Here is a 534-nt window from a genome sequence, read left to right on the forward strand (position 1 = left end):
AGAGGAGCAGCACCCAGGGGCGGGGCTGAGCCGGGGGGTGCTGGGTGAGGGGCAGAGGCCTCGGGAACTGAGACCGCAGGGACACAGCGTGAGGCACCATCCCAGGCATCCCCATGAAAGGAGCAGAACAGGGTTTACTTGGGGTGGGGAGTGTATGGAGAGCGTCCCAGGGTCGGTGGAGATGTATTGCCCTGGTGAGCAAGTGTGGCTAAAACACAGGCCTCGCTGCGAGCGGGATTTGAACCTGCGCTGGGAAACCCGATTGGATTTCGAGTCCAACGCCTTAACCGCTCGGCCCTCACAGCTGTGAGTGACGTGGCCCCCTAAGGCCCGAGAAACTGGTAAATAATCACAGTGCCCAGGCCTGAAGTCCTCTGAAACACAGAATTCAAACAGGAAACCTGGCTCCCAAAGCAGAGGGGGATTTGGGGTTCTCGTTGCTTAGCCATGTGGTTAAACATCAAACCAACCCCCTCCCGTGGGGCCTGTAATTGTTGCTATCCCCACTGTAAAGGGAGACAGGGAGAGGTTCAC

At 58.2% G+C, this 534-nt stretch overlaps 1 non-coding gene across 1 annotated transcript; it reads right to left on the reverse strand.

Annotated features, from left to right (window-relative positions):
• Positions 1–223: 223 nt before the first annotated feature.
• On the reverse strand, positions 224–305 carry TRNAS-CGA (transfer RNA serine (anticodon CGA)). The gene has a single exon. It is a non-coding gene; the product is annotated as a tRNA-Ser (tRNA).
• Positions 306–534: the final 229 nt, after the last annotated feature.

The sequence above is a fragment of the Natator depressus genome, chromosome 11 (assembly GCF_965152275.1).
Source record: "Natator depressus isolate rNatDep1 chromosome 11, rNatDep2.hap1, whole genome shotgun sequence".
Taxonomy (NCBI): Eukaryota; Metazoa; Chordata; order Testudines; family Cheloniidae; genus Natator; species Natator depressus.